This window comes from Sus scrofa, chromosome 9 (genome assembly GCF_000003025.6).
Source record: "Sus scrofa isolate TJ Tabasco breed Duroc chromosome 9, Sscrofa11.1, whole genome shotgun sequence".
NCBI lineage: Eukaryota > Metazoa > Chordata > Mammalia > Artiodactyla > Suidae > Sus > Sus scrofa.
The window spans coordinates 105,783,664-105,807,412 of record NC_010451.4 but is presented as its reverse complement, the minus strand read 5'-3'; the positions used below and the strand labels follow the sequence as shown (position 1 = coordinate 105,807,412).

Genomic DNA, 23,749 nt, shown 5'->3' with positions numbered 1-23,749 from the left:
GTTCCAGATGATGCAAACAAGCATGAAAGGAAACACAGAACAGACTGTGATTCCTATGTACTCGGGTTAGAGGACAGCTCTGCTTTCAAGAATCAGTTCCCGAGGTAGGACGCTTAAGCTGAGGTCTAGTTAGAGCTGGAGCAGAGGCCAGAGTTTCCTTGGAGTGTCTCCCATAGAATGGTTGGTCATGAGCTCCTTGGCTCATGGCCTTTAACAGTGTGTGCCTGTGAGGGAAAGAACGCACCGTTCCAGCCATGGCAGCACCTGCAGTAGGTGGAGGTGGTTGTTGCTGAGTAGGAGTCAATTCAGACCTTTTTTGGTTACAACTGGGAAGATGGTGTGAGTAGCCGATGAGTTTCAGAGAAAGGTAACCAGAAGACATTCCTTTCCAGACCAGATCAAGGAAGACACATTAGGTGTGTATTTGAATGTTGGCCGAACCTCTTGGATTGGCTGATCAATTACATGTGACGTGCAGGTATGTACCTGCATGTGCCTGTGCATGCACACACGCAGGAGGAAGTAGGATTGGGGTGAATGTGCCAGAGATGCTGACCAGAGCCTCCCCATCTCCATCCTCTTCTTGGGGAATGTGTTCTGAGCCCCTAGAAGGAGGAGCCCAACCACAGTGCTCACACCACCACCGCCGATGACTGGACCAGGGGGTTCTACCAACTCAAGGGCCACCTAAGCCATTGCAGGACTCTGCCTGTTGTATTTTTTTTTTTTTCCTTTTTTCTCGCTCAAGACATTGACCTGAGACATTGGATGGCCCAGGGATGGTGGGTATGTTGAATGAAGATGGAGAAGTGTGCCAGCGAGCAAGCAGAGAGGCAGAGAGAAGCCAGAGACAGGAGCCAACACCGAGAGAGAAGCAGAGGGGAGCCCAAAGCCCTGGGAGAGAGGCAGGGAGAGCTTGAGATGCCAACCCCTCTAGCTCCACCCTGCAGAGTCTTCACTGTGGGCTCAGGGTCTGGAGGTTGCCTGTCCAATCCTTGTATCCTGACAATAACCCCCATTAAACTCACCCAGTTTGGGAAGCTTCTGTTCCTTGCGACTAAATAGTCCTAAGACAGTGTGATTGGACGGGGTGAGAGAGCAGATGTCTGAGAGCCCAGAGACAAGCACATCAGCAAGAGAGCTGTCGGGTGTCTGTGGTTTACTTTGAAACACTGCAGCAAGGTAGAGTTGCTGACATTATATGAGTGTTGGTTCGTTTAAGCTTTAAGCTTATACTCCAAGGACCGTCCGTTGCTCGAATGGAAAATTGCACTCCAGGATAGCCAGCTAGCATTTTATCAGAAAAACCACCCTCCAGAAGCCACCACCTCGAGTGCTTCTGTGACGGATGTCTCGCTGAATACCTAAGGCTTTGTTCATTAGCATAGCGAATGTCAGAAATGAATTTTTATTGCTGAAATTAGTTCGTGGTTAATAAGTAAGATGAACATTAGAAATGGTGAAATTAAAGGTATGCAAGATGTGTGGACTGGCTAAAATATCTTGGCTGTGTGCCATTCTCCCCTGTTCTCTGAGCATTGTGGCTCCTGGCCACAGAGATATGGAGCCCAGGAAAGCTCACAGCCCCGGGCTCGAGGCTGTGCAGTCAGTAGACACTTCTGGCCACCCACGCCTTCACCAATGGCCCAAGGCCACCCTTCCTGGGACCGCTCTGATCCCACAACCGAGCCGGGTGGGGATGAAGTCCTAGCTATTCGAACTCAGTGCAAGACAGCCCTGATGGGTGATATTCAGTCCAGAGCTCAGCACTGGGTTGGCTGGGGCCTCCTGGGACATGCATTATTGATCAGCTTTTCTCTTAGCCCAATCTCTACTCGTTCCTCCTTTAAAAAATATTTATCTTAGGAGTTCCCATTGTGGCTCAGTGGTTAGCCAATCCAACTAGGAACCATGAGGTTGAGGGTTCGATCCCTGGCCTCGCTCATTGGGTTAAGGATCTGGCATTGCCGTGAGCTGTGGTGGTTGCGGACGCGGCACAGATCCCCGGTTGCTGTGGCTCTGGCGTAGGCCAGTGGCTACAACTCCGATTAGACCCCTAGCCTGGGAATCTCCGTATGCCTCAGGAGTGGCCCTAGAAAAGACAAAAAAAAGTTATTTATCTTAGAATTTATTGACCTTAAAGTCTTCTGAGGCAGGTTCAAATGGATCAGTTCTAAATAATAAATAATAATAACTGATTTTATTAGAGTCATAGTATATTAAGCTATTAGCATTAAGAATTCCTTCTGATTTGTAGCTTATAAAGCCCAATCAATTTGGAAATAAATGCTTAATTCCATCATACTTTTGATGAACTAGTAAGAGAAAACAAGTGTAGCAAGTGTAAATGATGCTTAAAGTTCGTCTCTACTCTGTTATTGAATTATTTTGGAATTTTCTTAGTGGCCACACCTACAGCATATGGAAGTTCCTGGGCCAGGGATTGAATCCAAGCCACAGCTATGATCTGTGCAGCAGTTGTGACAATGACAGATCCTTTAACCCACTACGCTGGGCCGGGGATCAACCCCATGCCTCCACAGCCACTCAAGCCACTGCAGTTGGATTTTAACCCACTGCGTGTGCCACAGCAGGAACTCCAGACCTTTTCTTAAAAGCAGAACCAGGAGTGGCCATCGTGGCACAGTGGAAACGAATCCGACTAGGAACCATGAGGTTACAGGTTCAATCCCTGGCCTTGCTCAGGAGTTAAGGATCCAGCGTTGCCATGAGCTGCAGTGTAGGTTGCAGACAGGGCTCAGATCTGGCATTGCTGTGGCTCTGGTGGAGGCTGGCAGCTGTAGCTCTGATTAGACCCCTAGCCTGGGAACCTCTATATGCTGCGGGCACGGCCCTAAAAGGAAAAAAGACAAAAAATAAAAATAATAAAAAATAAAAGCAGAACCAGCTGGCCAAGTATGTTAACTGGTTTGTCATTTGCATTCATTTCTGATGATGGATCCTTCCTCTTTCTTTCATAGGATTTGATCCCTAATAGATATTTTGTACCCCAAACAATGTCTCGGCACCTGCTCCCGGAGAACCTGGCTGGTGACAAATAGAGGAAATCACTGAGGCTTACAGCACCACGTTAGCACGCCAAGGCTAACACGTGCTAACGTGGTGCAGTAACAGAGCTCCACAGACCAGGCAGATTCAACGACAGATATTTACTGTCACCCAGTTCTGGAGACTGGAAGTCCAATCCAAAATCTAGACATTGGCAGCATCGATTTCTTCTGAGGACTGTGAGGAAGAGCTCTGATCTGGGCCTCTCCTTGGCTTGTAGAAGGCTGTCTTCTCCCTCAATGAGTATCGGTGTCTGTGTCCAAAACTCTCTTAGACCTTACCAGAAACGTCATTAACATGCATTTTTCTAGCAACAGTGTGTTCGCAATGAAGTATGTATTTTTGAAGAAAAGGGAAACTCTCTCTACAGCTTTTCTCTTTCCTTTCTGAGCTCTCATTGGAATCTCTTTTAATGTCAATATTTCTACCAACAATCTCTTTAAGGCAATCTAAGCTTTTTCTATGGTGTACTTCAAATTCATCCAGCACCAACCTTTGCCCAATTCCAAAGCCACTTCCACATTTTCAGGCACTTGTGACCCACTTCCCAGTACCAAAATCTATACTAGGCACAACTCTCTGGAGAAGCAGAATTAATAGGAGATTAGATAGATAGGTAGATGCATACATATAAACATATGTACATAAATATATACACACATACACACTACATACATACACAGATCATATAGCTAGAAAAGAGAGATTGAGATTTATTTATTTTAAGGAATTGACTCACATGATTGTGGGGAGTAGCAAGTTCAAAATTGGAAGGACAGGCTGACAGGCTAATGATTCAAATAAGAGTTATTGTTCCAACTCTTGAGTTAACTGATGATGAATCCAAGGGCTGGAAACTCAGGAAGAATCTCTAGGTTATAGTCTGGAGTCAGAATCCCTTCCTCAATAGTGTATCTCAGTCTTTGCTCGAAGGCCTTCACCTGATTGGATGAGGCCCACCCACATCATAGAGAGTAATCTGCTTTACTCAAAGCTGACTAATTTAATTGTTACCCACACCTTAAAAATACCTTCATGGTAACTTCTAGACTGGTGTTTGATGAAGAAGCGAGGCACAGTAGCCCAGCTAAGTTGACACACAAAATTAACCATCACCAGAGTTCCCTGGTGGCTCAGTGGGTTAAGAACCTATCATTGTCACTGTTGAGGCTCTGGTTACAGCTGTGGCATGGGTTTGATCCCTGGCCCGGGAACTTCCATGTGTTGTGGTCATGGCAAAAAACAATTAAGCATCACAAATATATCCCCAACCCCCTGAGCAAGGCCAGGGATGGAACCTGCATCCTCATGGATACTAGTTGGATTTGTTTCTTCTGCTCCACAAGGGGAACTCCACTTTGACCTTCTTTTAGTAGCTATTGTCAGCTAGCAAGAACCTGGGATCTATGCACCCTGACCCAATGGCCCAGGCCGTTCATAATAATGGAGATGTGTGGTTTCTTTTCAGTCCAGGGTCTCTCACTTGATTACCCCCTCCCATTTCATTCAGGTCTGTCTGTTCAAATGTCATCCCTTCTGAGCAACTTTCTTCATTGACTCTCACTCAGTCAGCCAGTGCAAACACACTTACACTCTCACACATGCACCACTCTTTGTCACTGCGTCCAAATCCTGCCTTGTTCTTCTTATTGGCATGTATCAAACCAGAGATATATTAAGTGGTTTCTTTATTGGTTTTTGTTTTTCTCCTCCTTTAGTACATAAGTACCATGAGGGCAGACACCCTGCTGGCTGCTCTAAACCTAGAGCGTGGAACCACCTGGGCGTGTTAGAAGTTAATCATTATGTGTTGATTGAACACATGAATGGACATCTGTCAGATGGAAACTATGGGGCTTCGGGGCTTTAAGGCACAAAAGGGGTGGTGAAAAACAAGCAGCTGCCCATCAACTTCTGGTCCTGTTCCTCTGCCTTCCCCTCTCGCCCTGCCATTCTCACTCTCTTGAATACCTGGATTCCCAATCTTTCATATAAGCTCACCTAGCTTTGATTTCTAGTCTCTAAGAAACAGTTCATCTGACCAGCCCAATTGTATAAGGAATTCAGCAAGTGCTGTTTCTACGTCAAATGATATGTTTTGATTCTTCTTGGGTCAGTTGGTGTACCTCAACAGAAACACTGAAATACAGTGGCAGGTTGCTACTTAAAAAAAAAACAGAGCCTGGGAGGTGGGGGTGGTTGCTAAGCAGAAAGAGTATGCTAAATGAATTGATAATGCAAACAAAACTCTGGAGGATATTTTCAGTCCACGTAGAAGAACACTCTGTTTTCAAATATTGCTTAAGTAGATCAGAAGCAACCATCTACCAAAAAAAAAAAAAAGAAATATGTCAAATACAAATCTTTCTTCCTTAAAGCCATTCTCTTAGGTTTCTTTACCAGGCAAGGAAAAAAGAAATGTGTCTCTAACTAGAGCCCTTCTCTTAGAATTGATGTGAATAAAGTTTTTTAATTTTCAGCATCAACAGAAAGAGCTACATGTGTAACTCACTTCATAATTATGGTGGTGGTGGTACTGACAAAGATGGTGATGGCAGTGATAATAGTGGTGGTGGTGGTGGTAGTGATGGTGTTAGTGCTGGTAGTTGTGGTGGTGAGAACAGTGATGGTAGTGATGATGATGGTGGTAGTGATGGTAGAGATGGAAGTGATGTGTGGTGGTGATGGTGGTAGTAATGGTGATGGTGATGGTGTTAGTGGTGGTAGTTGTGATGGTAGTGATGGTGGTGGTGATGATGGCAGCAATGGTGGTTGTGGTAATAATGGAGATGAAGGTGATCATGGTGGTAGTTGTGGTGAGAGTAGTGATGGTAGTGATGGTGGTGGTGATCGTGGTGGAGATGATGACAGTGATGACAGTGATGGTAGTGGTGGTGGTAATGACAGTGATGGTGGTAGTTGTGGTGGTGATGGTAGTGATGGTGGTGATGATGGCAGCAATGGTGGTTGTAATAATGGAGGTGATGGTGATCATGGTGGTAGTTGTGGTGAGAGTAGTGATGGTAGTGATGGTGGTGATGATCGTGGTGGAGATGATGACAGTGATGACAGTGATGGTAGTGGTGGTGGTAATGACAGTGATGGTGATGGTGGTAGTTGTGGTGATAGTAGTGATGGTGGTGGTGGTGATGATGGCAGCAATGGTGGTTGTGGTAATAATGGAGGTGAAGGTGATCATGGTGGTGGTTGTGGTGAGAGTAGTGATGGTAGTGATGGTGGTGGTGATCGTGATGGCGATGATGACAGTGATGGTAGTGACGGTGGAGGTGGTGGTAGTAACGACAGTGATGGTGATGGTATCAGTAGTAGCTCCACCACTGAGCATTTCCTATAGACCACAGGCCCCGAGAGAGGAACTGGTAAGATGAACCCCCTCCCACTCATTATGGCTTTAGTCTTCTCACCTCCGCAAGTTCAGAGTTTCATAGAATGTGTTGGGATTTGCAGTTGTGAGGGTTGACCTTCAGGTCGTCATCTTTGCTGAGTTTAGATTTGGAGAAATGTTGCCATCTAGTGCCCCACAGGAGTCTTAACTCTTGAAGCCAATACACCAGTCTCCCTCTGCCTAGTTCCACCCCTTCTCCCAGGTAAGAGGTCAGGTATACCTCTGGCTGGGACTGGTGAACATCCCCCACAACTACCATAGGAATCATGGAAATGTCTCCAGGATTTTTAAAAAATCCCTTTTCCTTTCACAAAATGTGCAAAGAGTAAGAACTAGACAGAGGCAAAGGAATAGCAAAAGAATTAAAATGAGTAATGAGTTAATATTTACTGTGTATGCCATATTAAACTCAGTGAGGAATAGGGGAAAGAAATTAAGGAGAGGTTTTTGTTTTGTTTTGTTTTGTTTTGTCTTTTTAGGGCCTCACCCGCAGCATGTGGAGGTTCCCAGGCTGGGGGTCCAATCAGAGCTACAGCTGCTGGCCTACACCACAGCCATAGCAACATGGGATCCAAGTCGTGTGTGCAACCTACACCACAGCTCATGGCAACGCCGGATCCTTAACCCACTGAGTGAGGCCAGGGATCGAACCCGCAACCTCATAGATCCTAGTTGTGTTTGTTAACCGCTGAGCCATGACGGGTGCTCCCTAAGGAGAGTTCCTGATTCAACAGTGAGATAAGTGAAGCGAGTCATGGTTCTGGTCTTCCCTTGCCCTTTGGGTCCCTCCCTTCGGAACCTCTCAGACCCTTCCAGGCCCGCTGTGCTGTAAACCTTCCCACCCTCACCCACCTAAAGCCTGCTCTCTCAAGGATGTCCTCTTCTGCAGTAACAGTAGCTCAATCCATCCGCCACTTCTGCTGTGTTTTTCTAAGCCCTCCAGAGGCATATCTTTCATGGAAACCTCCAATGACAATAATAATCAGCTAGTCCATAGAGCAGCAAGCGGCCAGCCAGGCTGGTGGGGGAGATGCTTTGAAAAGGAAGAATCTGGAGTTCCCGTTGTGGCGCAGTGGTTAACGAATCCGACTAGGAACCATGAGGTTGCGGGTTCGGTCCCTGCCCTTGCTCAGTGGGTTAATGATCCGGCGTTGCCGTGAGCTGTGGTGTAGGTCACAGACGCGGCTTGGATCCCGCATTGCTGTGGCTCTGGCGTAGGCCGGTGGCTACAGCTCCGATTGGACCCCTAGCCTGGGAACCTCCATATGCCGCGGGAGCGGCCCAAGAAATAGCAACAACAACAACAACAAAAAAGACAAAAAAAAAAAAAAAAGAAAAGAAAAGGAAGAATCTCTATGCCCCCTCCACCCTCAGGCCTGCTCTGCAAGCTTGATCTCGTCTTTCTTTCATGGTGTAAGTCTCTGGACTTCGCTTTACCTCTTCATTTGTTTGCTTAATGTTCGTTCGTCTCCCCAACTAGTCTGTCAACTCCGCTAGGGTAGGGGCCAGGTCTGTTTTGTTCACAGCGAGCTGCCCGGAGCTTAGCACAGTGCCTGGCACACGAGAGCACCCTGACGAATGCTGGGGGAGAAAATAACTCTAGAGTGCTATTCGGTGCAGTGAGTGGAGACTGGGGGGCATGGCCTACGCCCCTGGCACTGCCTGGCCAGAAGGAGTGCAGACTCCTGATTTTCAGATTGTTTGACCTAGAGCCCTGGCCCTCCCCAGATCTTCAGCTGGAGCCCCCTCTTCCTTTTGGAAGAGAGCGCCATGCACTAGCTCCTCAGCCGCTTGCTCTGGGCCCAGCCATGCCTTCAAAAGGCTCCAGGCAGCACAGTTTGAAAACGATTGATCTATTTCCTTCATTTTACAGAGAAAAACTCATGGAAAAGCTGAGAAACATGGAAAGGCGACAAAGGTAAGAGACAGAAGACAAAAAAGTGTACGTCAGAGAAAGCATCTGCTTTGTCGTGTTTTCCCCTGGTGGCGCCTCGCTGTCATTCAAGAACCCCCGGCAGGATCTGTTCTCCCTCAGGCGGGAGTTGACTGTGAGAAGCATCCAGCCTGGCCCGCAAACAAAAGAGGCCTGGAGAGAGTGCAGGAACCGAGCAGCTGGCGAAGGTGGCTTTGAGGATGCTGGTGATGAAGACGGTGCGTGCCTTGTAAAGGGGCCCGTCTGGGAGACAGCAGCCACGTTGAGATGCTGAGGACAAAGGCTTTTTTGTCCTTTGCCACCCGTGAGGCGGTGCTTTTCTGAGCAGCTCTAATTATAAATCCCTGTCCCACTAAGATGGGTAAACTTGGCAGCCTTCGAGATCTGCCTTGTGTCTTTAACTATTTCTCAGTTGGTTTAGATTTGGCAAAACCCCAAGCGCCTTTTGCCAAAGCACTCTTTCCCTTGATTTCTAATCCCTTGAGTGGCTTAAGGGAAATTTCATCCATATGTTTCTGAGTCATTTACTGTGAACTCATCTTTTGGTAAAAGAAATATGTTCCCAAGCCAGCACAGTCTAGAGAATAGCAAATGTTTCAGGCTGAAACAGGTCATGCTTTCTTTTAGAAAGAATTTCCTGAGCGCGAGGAGGAGGGAAGGAGAGCAGCATTTCCTGTCCTCCTGTTCCTTCCCCTGCCTGCATGTCCTTTCTCAACGCTTACTTGAAAAACCTCTGTTTTCTACGAAACTGGTGAATGCCATATTTGCATGTGGGTCTAAACAAACTCTATAAGATTTGTCATTTTCAGCACACATTCTCCTTTGTAACCTACGCTGGAAAAGAAACATGTGGTGATTGCACAAACATTCAACATGGCAGGTGTCTCTCAGCAGCCCAGTGAGAGAGATGTTATTTTCCTATATAAGGAATCTGAGACTGAAAAATCTGAAGTTAATTAGACAAGGCATGGACTTAAAGGCAAAGCCAATTTCACATCTAGGGCTGTTTCCCAAGTCCTGTCTGTGCTCATTCTGGTGCACAGAGGGGAGGCCCGACACATTCTAGCTGATAGTCACCGTGGAGCTAATGATGAATCCTGGCCCGATGTTTCTGGTGAAGTCAACAGAGACTAGACTTGACATTGTTGCAGGAGAGTTATCCTCTCTTCTGTTGCCTCAGGAGAGTTTGGGACCCGCCCTCCTCATCGTGGGGAGATGTCATACAGAGAAATTGTCAGTCTTGGAAGTGAAGTCTTCAGTAATACTAATAATGATGATGAGGCTCCAGGTGCAACTTGGGCAAGGAAGCCCATAGATGAGAAAACACAAGAGACATTTCGGTGGAACACAACGTGTGGATCTTATTTGGATCCTGATGTGAGCAAATCAGAAACACAAGGAAATCGAAATCGGGAGTTCCCATCGTGGCTCAGTGGTTAACGAACCCGACTAGTGTCCATGAGGACACAGGTTCGATCCCTGGTCTCGCTCAGTGGGTTAAGGATCCAGCATTGCCGTAAGCTGTGGTGTAGGTTGCAGACATGGCTCAGATCTGGTGTTGCTCTGGCTGTGGTGTAGGCCAGCAGCTACAAGCAGCTCAATTTGACCTCTAGCCTGGGAACCTCCATATGCTGTGGGTCTGACCCTAAAAAAAGAAAAATAAAAAGAACACAGGGAAATCATGAGATAATCAGTGCCTGACTATTTTATAATATTAACAAATGATTATTATTTTGATATGTGATGAGGATATTGTGACTTTTTTTTTTTTTTTAAAGATAGACCTTGTCTCTTAGAGGCACTGCTTAAGTATTTGTAGTTAAAACTTTATGATGCCTTGAACTTGTTTTAAAGTAATCTGGAGTGGGGTGGGGGAAGATAAAAGGAGATTGGCCTGGTTTAAAAAAGGATTGAAGCTGAGTGATAGGTACAAGGGGTGCAGGATGTTCATCAAAAAAACATTTATATGTTTGAAAGTATCCATGTCAAAACATTGTTGTGATTATGATGATCATGATTCTAACTAATTTAAAATTTCCCCCTTTCACATTATCTTAATCATTGCAACAACTCTGTGAGGTCTCACGTGAACATGCTATGGGGTTTTGTGGTGGTAGCAGTGGTTTAAAGGAAAGAAGGGGAGGCAGGTAGAAAGGACGGAAGGAGGGAAGAAAAGAAGGGAGGGTGGGGAGGAAGGAAGGAAGGAAGAGAAGGAAATGGATGGAAGGGAAGAGGGAAGAGACGTTGAGCCAATGGGGGAGAAGGGGAATAATTTCTTTTTTTTTTTTTTTTTTTTTTTTTTTTTTTTTTTTTTTTTGTCTTTTTGTCTTTAGTTGTTGTTCTTGTTGTTGCTATTTCTTGGGCCGCTCCCGCGGCATATGGAGGTTCCCAGGCTAGGGGTCCAATCGGAGCTGTAGCCACCGGCCTACGCCAGAGGCACAGCAATGCAGGATCCGAGCCGTGTCTGCAACCTACACCACAGCTCACGGCAACGCCGGATCGTTAACCCACTGAGCAAGGGCAGGGACCGAACCCGCAACCTCATGGTTCCTAGTCGGATTCGTTAACCACTGCGCCACGACGGGAACTCCGGGAATAATTTCTTAACAAAGAGTCATGTTTCTGAAGATTCAAGTCCCCAGAGGCACAGAATTCATATGTGCAATCTTGGCCTCTTTGCTCTCTGACACCCTGATTCTAGAGCCACATTGCAGGCGTGGGCCTGAAGGCCAGAACTCTTCAAAGGTAAAGAAGCACCTCACCTTGGCTTTTGTCGCTGGCTCTGCGGAGTTTTCCTTGATGTTGGCATTTTAAAGCTGCTCTCAGTAATCTGCACCATGATGTATGTATATTGGACAACAGGAGGCAGACATACTTGGGAGATTCTTTTTTTTCTTCTTCTTAAAACAACAACAACAAAAAAACAACTCCCAGATATTCTGTTTCCTGGATGAAGTTACTGAGGAAAAATTTTGAGTGATTTCAGGCTAATGGTAAAGTAAATGTATGCTCCCTCTCCAGCATCACATGAAAATGAGAGTAAACACTTATTGTTAGGTTTACAATATCTCCTGTTTCCTTTTGCAATTTTTTTTTTCTTTCTTTCTTTCTTTTTTTTTTTTTTTTTTTTTGGCCGCCCTGGCATATGGAGTGCTTGGGCCAGGGATTCGATACAGGTTACAGTCACAGCCTAATCTGCAGCTGTGGCAACACCAGATCCTTAACCCACTGTGCCAGGCTGGGGATTGAACCTGCATCCCATCACTCCCGAGAAGCCGTGGATCCCATTGTGCCACAGCAGGAACTCCTCTTTCCTAACTTTGTTAATGGGCATTTTCTAATATACACAAAGAGAAGGCATAGGATATGACCCGCTCCCCTGACGTCCAACCCCAGCAGTTGTCAGTAACCATCTTGTTTCACCCATGGCTTTCCTTCCCCCACCCCAAAGGATTCATTTAAACAAATGCCAAGCGTCCTTGTCATATCCTCTGAAGAACTTCTGTGTGTATGGCTTCCTCTTATTTCAGATTCGTGGGATCCATAGATGACTCTCATGGGGGAGGGAGGAGGGGCTGGGGGTTTGGGATGGAAATGCCATAAAATTGGGTTGTGATAATCATTGTACAACTATAAGTGTAATAAAATTCATTGAGTAATAAAACAAATTAAAAATAAAATACATTTAAAAAAAATAGATGGCTCTCAGATGCATTCGTTGAGAGAAGACTCCATCCAGAGATAACCAGTCTTGTGGATTCGGAGGTAGGAGGAGGCAGGGATGGCAGCGAGGCCTTTGAGGAAGAAGGGCAGCGGGTCCTGCGTCGACAGTGAAAGTGGCAGATTAGAGGCTCAGAGATCTGCCCCAGGGCTGCAGTTTCAAGGGGTGGACTTCCCTATCTGATGCCCAGAAAGGGGGCAGGGCTGGTTATGCAGAGAGAGCCTGGTCCTCCACTACCACTTCCTTGGCAGTGTCACGTGATCAAGTCAGAGGGCGCTGCACCCAGAGAGAGGCAAGGTTTGGGCTCCTGAAACTTGTTCAATTGGACTCTCAAAACATTTTTTCCTTGGAGTCCCGCTGTGGCTCAGAGGTAAGAACCCAGCTAGTAACCATGAGGACTCGGGTTCCATCCCTCAGAGGGTTAAGGATCCCGCATTGCCATGAGCTGTGGCGTAAGCTGCAAATGCAGCTCTGATCTGGTGTTGCTGCGGCTGTGGGGTTGGCCGGCAGCTACAGCTCCAATTCCACCCCTAGCCTTGGAACCTCCATATGCTATGGGTGTGGTCCTATAAAGAAAAAAAAAACAACTTTATTCCCACCCGATTTGATAGAAACCTTTCTAAACCATATCACACACGCCTGTGCCTCCTTGAGGAGGGAAGTACAGGGAATGTTTAGCCATTTCTTGATGACTTCGAGGCCTGACATCAAGGACAGTTTTGTGTTGATCTCAGATATGGTCAGACCTCCAGAGACTGAGAATTACTTTATAGATATGCTCCTAAGCCAAAAGGACACTCGATTTTTCCATCTTTTAAACACACTGCTTTAAATGGAAGTATGGTTGATTTACAATAGTGTGTTGGTTTCAGAGGTACAGCCAAGTGATTTCATTATATGTGTATTTTTTTCAGGTTATCTTCAATATTTTGTAATAATCTCTTTTTTATTTTAATAGGATAAGGTGAAGGTTGAAGGCATTGTCTTCTTTCCTGCCAGCTGTGTCTTTTTACAGCCATCCATGCACGTGACAGTAAGAACCACGTCTCTTCTGCTTCAAACTTGGTGCTTCTAACTGGGATCTGAAGACTGTTACACCTGTGTCTGAGGTAAGAGGAAGCTGGGTGAGAATCCAGGGGACTCACTTCGGAAGAAAGTGTATGGATTATGTGACACCAGTTTTGTGTCTTCCGAATCGCTTGGTGGCTTACTTTTTAGTGATTGGCTCTGTCCTGAGACGTTACGGCTATGAGTAGGTGATCTATTACTTCTGTATTGCTCACAGCTGTTTGACACAAGCTCAAGAAGTAACCTAAATCAGATCTCAGCATCTCCCAGAGTTAAGAAAATATAGCAAAGCACAGGAGATGAGCAATAAGGAGCCCGAAAATATAGACACATCATGGTGAAAACATCCTCCTAGATATTCCTGGGTCTTGGTGGGAGAGAATGGAAATAGTAATTTTTAAAACTATGTTTGATTCAAAAAACATATATCTCACAAAAGGAGATACAGAACATAATAAGAACACACTCAGCTACACCCAAGTCGGCAAGTCTAGGAGTGAAGAGATGCTCATCCAATGAAGTGGATGAAAGATGCTCTCCCACACTTAACACAAACCTTTGCGTACAGATATAAGAGCAAGGCCAGAGGGCTGAAGTACCCAGACCTCTACTACCAGTCTCAGTTGCCCACAGGAAAAGCAGGGGTCACCTTTCCAGTTATCCTCCTGACAATTTCTTACTCAGCAGGGAGACCCTGTGTTTTAGATTTATTTTGATCAATAAGGACATGTAGGTGGTGAGCGGGAAATGAGAGACATCTCAGGTGAGATGCTTCCAATGTTCTGGGAGATGTTACCGGAGAGTGGGCTGCAGGGAGCTGGCAGACAAGGAGCCTGGAGGTTAGGAAAGCAGGTTTTCAAACTGCAGAGAAAAGACAGAAGACGTTTTATGAACTGAGGCCCCATGGCATTGACTCTCAACCCTTCCTGTGCAGTAAAATCATCTGGGGAACTTTTGTTCATTGAATTTTTTTGATTGAGGTATAATTTATATAACTTGAGTATACAGATATGAATGTACCACATTTAAGGCCCCACTTTGAAAATGAATTTGGACAGATGCATACGATCTGTAATGTACATTGCTGTCAAGATAAAGGACAACCACCCCAGGACAACCTCTTGCGAGCTTCCCAGAACCCTTATTCCTTGAGGCAAACACTGTTCAGACCCTGTCTCCATATCTTACTTTTGCCTCTTCTAGAATCTCACATAAATGCAATCATAGAGTGGGCACTTTGAGTGTGCATGGACTCACATAGCATCATGATTTTGAGGGCCATTGATGTGGTCACGCGACTCAGTAGTTTTCTCCTTTTCTGTTCCTGGGTCTATTGTATGGACATACCGCAATGTGTTCATTCATTCTGTAGTTGAGGGACATTTGAATTGTCTCCAGTTTGGAGCTATTATTAATGAAACTATTAAGTCTTTTCTTGTACATGTGTTTTCTTTCTTTCTTTCTTTCTTTTTTTTTTTTTTTTTTTTTTTTTTTTGTCTTTTGTCTTTTTAGGGCCGCACCCTTGGCATTGGAGGTTCCCAGGCTAGGGAATCGGAGCTATGGCTGCTGGCCTATGCCACAGCCACAGCAATGCCAGATCAGAGCCTCATCTGAGACCTACACCACAACTCACAGCAACACCAGATCCCTAATCCACTGAGCGAGGTCAGGGATTGAACCTGCAGTCTCATGGTTCCTAGTCAGATTCATTTCCGCTGCACCACAACGGGAACTCCACGTACATGGGTTTTCATTTTTCTTAGATGAAATCCTTGAAGCAGTGGTGTTGTCATTAGGTATCTGTATGTTTCTCCCAATGGGAACCTGCCAGAGCAATCTCTAAAGTGGTCACATTATTTTCTTTTCCCAGCAGAAATGGATGAGAGTTATAGTTGCTCTGCAGTTGTCAGTATTCTTTTAATTTTGGCCATTAGTGGGTATCTCATTTTGGTTTTAATTTACATTTCCCTGGTGGCTAATGATGTTGAACACTTCTTCATGCATTTTATTGGCTGTTTATATTTTTCCTCCGTGAAGTGCTTAGTCAAGGATTTGGCCAGTTTTTCACTTGGGCTCTTTGTGTTTTTTATTACTGAGTTGTAGAAATTGCTAAAATATGCCTGATACAAGAACTTTGTCAGATACATGTGTGGCAAATATTTTCTCCCCGTCCATGACTGACTTCTTCTTTGTATTAGCTCTTTTAAATATTTTAAAAAAATTTATATATTTTTTGTTGTTTAAATTTTTATTGTAGTTGATTTACAATGTTCTGTCAATTTCTGCTATACAGAAAAGTGACCCAGTCATGCATACATATACATTCTTTTTCTCACATTATCCTCCATCAAGTTCCATCACAATGACTAGATAGAGGGGAGAGGATCAAGATGGCGGAGGAGTAAGACGTCCCACTGACCTTCTCCTACAAACACATCAAAAAACCACATCTACATGTAGAACGATTTGCACAGAACATCTACTGAATACTGGCAGAACTTAAACCTCCAAAAAGGGCAAGAAACCCTCTGCAAGTGACTAGATACAGTTTCCTGTGCTGTGCAGGATTTCATTGCTTATCCACTCCAAATGCTATAGTTTGCATCTACTAACCCCAAACTTCCAGTCCCTCCCCCTCCCCCTTTGCCACCACACATGTGTTCTCCATGTCCATGAGCTTGTTTCATTTCTGTAGACAGGTCCATTTGTACCATATATTAGACTTCAGATATAAGTGATATCACATGGTATTTGTCTTTCTCTTTCTGACTTACTTCACTAAGTATGAGTCTCTAGTTCCACCCATGTTGCTAGAAATGGCATTATTTTCATCTTTATTGTGGCTGAGTAGTATTCCGTAATGTATATGTACCACATCTTAATCCATTCTTCTGTCGATGGAGATTCAGGTTGTTTCCATGTCTTGGCTATTGCGAATAGTGCCGCAGTGAACATATGGATGCATGTATCTTTTTGAATGAAAGTTTTGACTGGATATATGCCCAAGAGTAGGATTGCTGAGTCATGTGGTAGCTCTATATTTAGTTTTATGAGGTACCTCCATTTTGTTTTCCACAGTGGTTGTACCAATTTACATTCCTATCATCAGTGTAGGAGGGTTCCCTTTTCTCCACACCCTCTCCAACATTCGTTATTTGTAGACTTAATGATAGCCATTCTGACTGATGTGAGATGGTGCCTTTGTCTTTTAATGGGCAGAAGTTTTTCATTTGCAGGGGAGGGGAAGCAAAACATTTTTCTTTTTTTTAATTAAAGTGTAGTTGATTGATAGTGTTGTGTCAATTTTCTGCTGTACAGCATAGTGATCCAGTCATATATATAAATAGATAGATGCATAGATATGCATTCTTTTTCTCATATCATCTTCCATCATGTTCTAGCCCAAGAGATTAAATCTAGAAATTTTTAATTTTAATGAAATACATTTTAACACTTTTAAAAAATTAGTATCTGGGTAACCTAAAAAACAAAACAAAATCTTGTTTGCATCCTACCCCAGAGATTTGGTTCAATTAGTCTGTGTTGGGGCCAAGCATCAGTGCTTTTTATTTTTATTTTTATTTTTATTTATTTTTTATTTTTTTATTTTTTTTTTTGTCTTTTTGCTATTTCTTTGGGCCGCTCCCGCGGCACATGGAGGTTCCCAGGCTAGGAGTCTAATCGGAGCTGTAGCCACTGGCCTACGCCAGAGCCACAGCAACGCAGGATCCGAGCCGCGTCTGCAACCTACACCACAGCTCATGGCAACGCCGGATCGTTAACCCACTGAGCAAGGGCAGGGACCAAACCCGCAACCTCATGGTTCCTAGTCGGATTCGTTAACCACAGTGCCACGACGGGAACTCCCATCAGTGCTTTTTAAAGGTTGCTTCAGACTTTTCACCATGAAGCCAGGTTTGAGAATTCCAAACGAAAGGGAAATACAACTTGAAATACAGAGGGCTCTAAAAATGAAATTCTGAGAATATAATAAGGCATAATCCCAGTGAATATCAAGGAGGGACCTAAAAATCCCCTTTGTGTCAGCAGCAAACATTTCAAAGAGGAGGCAGAGAGAGAGCAGATAATAACAGGACACAGAGGCTATGGTGCTGCTGTTACAGCTCTGGCCTTTGAGATGCCCAGAGAACAAAAAGTGGACCTCAGAAAACCATGTGTGGGGCATGAAGATGAACAAGAAAGGCAACATCCTGCAGCGGCAGGGGAAGCAGATGATGGGAGGGCCCAGCTAGGGTCTGACTTCTGCCCTTTCCATCTGGAAGCAGAATCTTTGCCACCAGTGAAATGGAACACAGGTGGTTGAGGGGGAACAGTAGCTGAAGATGGACAAAGAGGCAGCGAGGGAGCCCCGAGCAGCTCTAAATGAGTTCAGGTCTCCAGGCCCCGTGAATCACAGCCCTGGGAACAGAAAGACTTTGAGAGATAATTGAGGAATCACATTGTCATCTTTAAAAAATCACGGAGGAAGGGAACATTGCCAGAAAACCCAAGAGGAGAAAATGCTCCAGGTTTCCAAAATGGGGCTGTTAGAGACTATGAGGTCACAGCACTGTCCAGTATCTGTCCCAGGGATGTGTCCCTTGAAGACTGGGCAGCCCAAAAAGCAGCTGCGACTTCAAATCCAGCTGACAAGACTCTCCTCTTGGGATAAATCCTATGGATACAGATCCTGGCCCAGCCCTGCTTTCCTGCATTTTTAGCTTCTCTTATATGAGTAATAATTAAATGTCATTAATCATTGACATTTATTAAGCACCTACTATATGCTAGGCTAGTGTGTCTCAAATTCTAAGATTCTTGAGTCTTCAAGAATACATGTTCAGCATTCAGCCCAGACAGAGATTCAAAGACCTCCATTTGAAAAGCACTGGATTAAAAGCTAAGAGCTGGTAGATGGATGGATAAATAAACTAGACGGATGGTACATCTAGACAATGGGATATCATTTAACACTAAGACAGAATAAGCTCTAAAGACATGAAAAAGTTTGGAGGAAACTTAACTGCATATTACTAAGTAAAAGAAGCCAATCTGAAAAGGCTACACACTGTGCGATTCCAACCATATGATATTCTGAAAAAGACAAAACTAGAGACAGTAAAAAGATGCTCTATTGGAGTTCCCATCATAGCGCAGTGGAAACGAATCCGACTAGGAACCATGAGGTTGTGGGTTCAATCCCTGGTCTCGCTCAATGGGTTAAGGATCTGGCATAGCCATGAGCTGTGGTGTAGGTCGCAGATGTGGCTCGGATCTGGCATTGCTGTGGCTGTGGTGTAGACTGGCAGCTGTAGCTCCAATTAGACCCCTAGCCTGGGAACCTCCATGTGCCGCAGGTGCAGCCCTAAAAAGAAAAAAAAGATGCTCTCTGGTTACAGAGGGGAAAAAGGAAGGATAAATACGCAGAGCACAGAGGACTTTTAGAGTAGTGAAACCACTCTGTATGATATTATAATGGTGGATACATGTCACTATACACTTGTACAAACCCATGGAATGTATAACACCAAAGTAAAGCACAGTGTAAGCTATGGACTTTGGGGGATAGTGATGTATCGATGTGGGTTCATTGATTGTAACAAGTGTACACTCTGGTGGGGGGATGTTGATGGTGGGGGAGGCTCTGCCCATGTGGGCTTTGGGGCACATGGGAACTCCGGATTTTCTGCTCAGTTTTGCTCTCAAGCTAAAACAACTGTGAAAAATAACATCTATCTTCAAAAAATTAAAAATGTAAGAACAGAAAATCAGATTTTTGTAGAGAACATTTAGACCCTGCAGAATATACCCATGAATCCATTAAAAAAAAAAAAAATGTGAGGTACCTCATATGCATTATTTCTGATTCTTAAAACCACCTACAGGATACATGTAATTATTATTCAGATTTTAGAGATGATTTAACTGGGGCAGGTTTAAGTAAATCGACCCAGATCACATTGTGAGCAATTGGCAGGACAGGATTAAGCTCAAGTCTTGCACGTGAATGAAAAACCTGTGCTCTTGACCATGGCTGCTCACTACCTCCCACTGTGATCTCAGATCTCCGCTTACCTGCTGTGCACTCACCTGACTTCAGCTTCATTCCAGACCTTTCTGGCCTGACTTTGTTTGCATGCTTCTCTCTTTATCCCAACTGTATTGTTGCCAGGACCCTTGACCTCCTCTCAGCCCAGCCCTCAGTCTTAACCCCCGCTGCTGACCAAGTGCTTGCCAACCTCATTCTCAGCTGGCCAGCCCCTTACCCAGCACTCCCACCTCCAGCTTTGATTCTACCCTTATCTCCCACCTGTATACCCAGCCCTGCCCTGCCCAGCCCAGCCTGGGAGCTGGAATCAGGGCTTTGTCCTGGTTCAAGGCTTCAGTCACAGCAGTTTAAGCCATGAAGGGGAACAACCCATGGCCCCTTCTGCTGCAACTGGAGGAGACCAAGTCTTCTTCACTTTCAGGAAGTGCTGCTGTCATATTATCTAGATAAATCACAGATCAATGTGGGATACCATCTGTGAATTTGAGGTGCTTTGCTTTGTTAAGAAGCTTATATTCCCATCTCTAGTGCCTTCTTTTTTTTTTCCCCCTCCATAATGGCTGCACCTTTGGCATATGGAAGTTCTAGGCTAGGCGTGGAATTGGAGCTGCAGCTGCCTGCCACAGCCACAGCCCCAGCAACGCCAGGTCTGAGCCATATCTGCGACCTACCTACTCTGCAGCTTGCAGCAGCACCAGATCCTTAACCCACTGGGCGAGGCCAGGGATTGAACCTGCATCCTCACGGACACTTTGTTGGTTCTTAACCTGCTGAACCACAGCAGGAATTCCCCTGGTGCCTTTTGAAATGAATGGGTATAATGTCACAACCTTGGGTGGTAGCTCTCAAGGAACAGAATAAGGGCAGCAGTCACTGGCTTCCTCACGAAGTGAAAAAGTATGCCCAATTTTGGCATTGTCATAAGGAGCAACTATTCATGAACTACTGCCTCTACAGTGCCAGTATCATGATTTTCTCTCTTCCCTAAGACATAGGCACAGATGGCCCATACTTGTCTGGGAGCCAGCCTCAGCAATGCTGTTATTCTGTCCACCCAAAGATGTGTTGCAATATCTGTTACCTGTTTAAATACCTTCTGGAAATTTGGTATAATTCGCTTCTCTAATATGATACTTTAACTTTTAAATGCATTCATGTTAAGTCTAATGGTCATTGTAACTTTGTATGTGACATCAAGTTCATAATAAATCTGTTATTACATGGGGAAAAGTAGGCAAATGGTTAGCCAGCCAGTGGGAGTAGAATTGGCGGGCAGACTCCAGAGTCCTTTGTGGCAGCTATTACATCGTTTCTCTGTGAGGGTGAAGCAGTGTCTTCTGGGAGTCGAGCAGGTACTATGCAAGGAAAGAGATCATCAACTGAGTTCCATCTCCCAGAGTCCCAGCAATGGTCTACTGAGGGACCTTGGAGAGCCTGGGAAGGCTCAGGGGCATTCTCATCTCAGCCAAGGCTAACACCATAAGCGTAAGGCCATTAATGATTTCATATTCAAGAGTTGAGAATGAAGTGAGTCCTCAGAACCTGTGATCCTGACCTCTTTGCCCATGATGAGCATTAGAACCAGCCTGACACTGGGGTACAGATTCCGTGGTACCTACCTGCTGCCCCTACAAAGAGTTCATCAAGACCAAGTTTTTCACAGTGACTTCTTTTCCATCCATCTTCTTTGGTCCTCTTTTTGGAAAAATAAAACCTGAGAACTAAGGCTGTGAAGCATCTAGAAGGCTTTTGATGCCGCAGTCATGCGTGACTGCTGCCCAGTTCCCCAGGCCAGTCCTTCACATTCATGTTCTATACCAGATTACATTTTCAGGTTACGTAGACTCAGCCTAATTACTAAGCAAGCTTCTTATGCTCACCAAGAAATAATTTTATTAAAATTTGGCTTCATATAGAACTGTCCGCAAGCAAAGAATGTGTTGATTAGTGAGCATGACTATTCTATCCTCTTAACAGGTATAGTTTTCAAATAAGTTATTTAATAATCCTCTAGTCTATAAAAAATGATTCGTTTCCTCTTGCAACTGTTAACAATGACCACAAATAGCAAATTCAAGACAAAGTTACTATCTTAGACTTTTGTAGGTCAGGAGTTTAAAATCAAGGTGTGGGGAGGGCTGTATATTTTCCAGCATCTCTACAGAAACATCTATTTCCTTGCCTTTTCCAGCTTCTAGAGGCTTCCTATATTCCTTGGCTCGTGGCCCTTTCTTTTATCTTCAAAGCCACATTACATCTCTCTGACCCTTCTTGTGTTGGTCACATTTCTTCCTGTGATCACAACTGGAAAAAGGTCTCCACTTGGAGGATTTGTGTAATTACATTGGGCCCACCCAGATGATCCAGGATAATATCCCCATCTCTCAACCCTTAATGACATCTGCATATTCCCTTTTTCAAAGGCAAGTAACATATTCGCAGACTCTAGGGATTAGGACGCAAACATACCTGTGGGGCCACCATTCTGCCTGCTACAAAGGAAAAGGGTAATGTTAATGCCATCCACACTTTAAGTGTCTCTCAGGATTTGTGAAATACACTTTATAAGGTTGGTATTATCTCTCTTGAAGGACCATCTATCATGTGTTCGATGCAACAGCATCACAGAACAAGTTAGTTGTCAGTGTATTTGCTGAAGCCTTCAATATGAGAAGGAACATTACCTGGAGCACAGCAGTGCATGATTTTTTAGGGAAAAGCTCTGAAGTAAATGTTAATTTTTCATCCCTTATCCAGAAGGGCTTCACATGCCTCTGGATTTACAGGTTAAATACAAAACTGTACAAGTAAAATTATTTTTACCTGGTGGACATCAAATTTCTGGGCCCTCTCAACTTCAAGCATGACATCCAGGTGGATCAATATTATCTCCAACACAACTTCTCCCTTCAGCTCAGGTCATCAGGGGTTATATTTTGAGGCTCTCCCACAGAAAAGCCCTGGCTACCCCAACTTTATGCCTTTCAAATATCACCCACTGGATCTTTGAAGACCTAAAGAAATGATTTGCCTCTGTTCTGACTCATGGAAAATTTTCCTGGGCGAAGGCAGGCCCCTGTGTCATCACAGTTAAACCTCTGTTCTGAAAACCACCAGCATTCTGACCCTGCAGGAACACAATTATACACATATGCTTCTTAAGAGAGACCAAGACCAGAGCTGTCCAACAGAGCTTTCTTCAATCATGGAAACCTTTTGTAATCAGCACTGCTCAATGCAGTAGCCACTAGCTACTTGTAATTACTGAACACTTGAAATGTAGCTAATGTGACTAAGCAAATGAATTCCTTATTTTGATTAGTCAGTTTAAATTTAATATAAATAGTCACAGGTGGTTGCTGGCTGCCATACTGGACAGGGTAGATCTAGACTGTCTAGGGGAAAAGGAGAACTTGGCCATCCAGGTCGTATTTTGATCCTGTTGATCCCATCTAAAGGGATGGGGATAGGGTGTTTCATCATACTCTGCATTGATCATTGCAAACGCAAGCATTGGCAGAGTCTGAGAGGCTAAGCACCGAATCTGTTGATTCAGCGTCAACACAGAGCATCCAGAGCATCCGGACCTGCAGGTTTTCCGTTCTGATGACCTGACCCTGAGCAAGGCAGCAGTCTCCACGTGAAAGAATGCCCAGAAGCTGGCCACAGTGCAGCCTTGAATCTCTCCACAGAGAGCAGCAGCAAAAGGCACAGCCCACAGCCACTGCTTGGCCACTGTGCCAACCACAGGGTACACTTTCTATCCAACCCCCAACACCCAGATATGGTGGCTGTGCCTGCACCCACCATCACGGTTTTGTAAATTGGACCTTCTAGCAGTTATAGAAGGAGATTACCCTACAAAATATGAATGTATTCAAGGAGTGTTCCTGGCTCTTCCTTGATCAATTCTTCATTTAGTCTCTGCCACATGCCCATGAACTTAACCCAGTAACTGGGCTTGGGTGTAACTAGTATTACCCTCAGCTCGCTAGGGCAGAGCCTTTCACTGCAGGTCATCATATTGGCTGATGCATTTGGAACATAGCTCATTTTCTCTCATACCTACAAGGACCCCTTAGTGGCTACAACTGCCTGCATGTGCATATGAAATACATCTCATTTTTATAAATCCTTCCATTCCAATTAGGTGGCTTCAGTACCATAACCCCAGTTTTTCCAAAGCAGAAATTAAAGGTGAATTTTCCTTTCTGCTCACTGCTACCTAATGGCTATTGCTGTTCCTCACATTTGAACGTCCCCTATTTGTGCTGCTACATTTACCCCAGTTCCTGTCAGCCCCAACTCTTAAAGCCACAGTGACAGGAGTAACTACCAGTATGAACATCCTGTTGAGAGACCAGTTTTATCAGTTCTGCCTATAAGATTAAGTTGAACAAACTGTCTCCCTAGAGAAAGTTTCAATGTCAGCAGCCTAGTTTGGGTATTCACCAAGATGCCCAATTCACCCAATTTTCCATGTATATACCCCAAACTCAAAGA

General features: G+C 44.7%; 1 protein-coding gene across 8 annotated transcripts in view; it reads left to right on the top strand.

Moving 5' to 3' along the window:
• Positions 1-23,749, top strand: part of ATXN7L1 (ataxin 7 like 1) — a 461,024-nt gene that overhangs the window by 118,225 nt on the left and 319,050 nt on the right. For all 8 annotated transcript variants that reach the window (XM_005667724.3, XM_003482700.4, XM_021063506.1 and 5 more), the window contains 2 exons: positions 8,349-8,393; positions 13,088-13,238. The gene's annotated coding sequence lies outside the window, so the exon portion shown is untranslated. The remainder of the gene's footprint in view (positions 1-8,348; positions 8,394-13,087; positions 13,239-23,749) is intronic.